Source organism: Arachis duranensis, chromosome 1 (genome assembly GCF_000817695.3).
Source record: "Arachis duranensis cultivar V14167 chromosome 1, aradu.V14167.gnm2.J7QH, whole genome shotgun sequence".
NCBI classification, from domain to species: domain Eukaryota; kingdom Viridiplantae; phylum Streptophyta; class Magnoliopsida; order Fabales; family Fabaceae; genus Arachis; species Arachis duranensis.
In genome coordinates this window covers 77,329,486-77,330,207 of record NC_029772.3, presented here as the reverse complement: position 1 = coordinate 77,330,207, position 722 = coordinate 77,329,486, and positions in this window count along the sequence as shown.

The following is a 722-nucleotide window of genomic DNA, read 5'->3' as shown; positions in this document are numbered from 1 at the left end:
TTAAAGCATTTTTCATTTAAGAGAGGTGATGGATTCATAGGACATTCATAGCTTTAAGACATGAATTTTAAATTTTATTAATTATGAATTAAGAACAAGACTCAAAAATAGATATAAGATGATACTAAAAAATAGAAAACAAAAAAAAACAAAAAATTTAAATAGGCTCCTAATGATAGAGGTTTTCACAGAGTTAGGACTCAACAACCTTGATTTTGAGAAGTGGATGCTCCCTCAAATTGAGGGGAGAATTTCTGGCGTTTCAGCTCTTGGAGTTCATGCCCCTGCTTCTCTTGTTCCTTCAGCAATTTGTAAAGCACGCAGTTCTGATTCTGCTGTTCTTCCTTAAGTTGCTCCATAGTCTCTTGCAACTTGGTGATAGATGCTTCTAGGCTGGCCCAGTAGCCAATTTCAGGGAATTCAGGGAGGAACTCCTACGCCCTCCTTTTGATAGAGTTGTCTTGCATTTGTCCTTCCATTGACTTCTTGGTGATTGGATGTTCAATGGGTATGAATTCATCTACTCCCATCTTTACCCCAGCCTCTTTACAAAGCAAGGAGATCAAGCTTGGGTAAGCCAATTTGGCTTCAGTGGAATTCTTATTTGCAATTGTGTAGATCTCACAAGCAATCACATGATGAACCTCCACTTCTTTTCCAAGCATAATGCAATGAATCATCACTGCTCTCTTGATAGTGACCTCAGAACGGTTGCTAGTGGG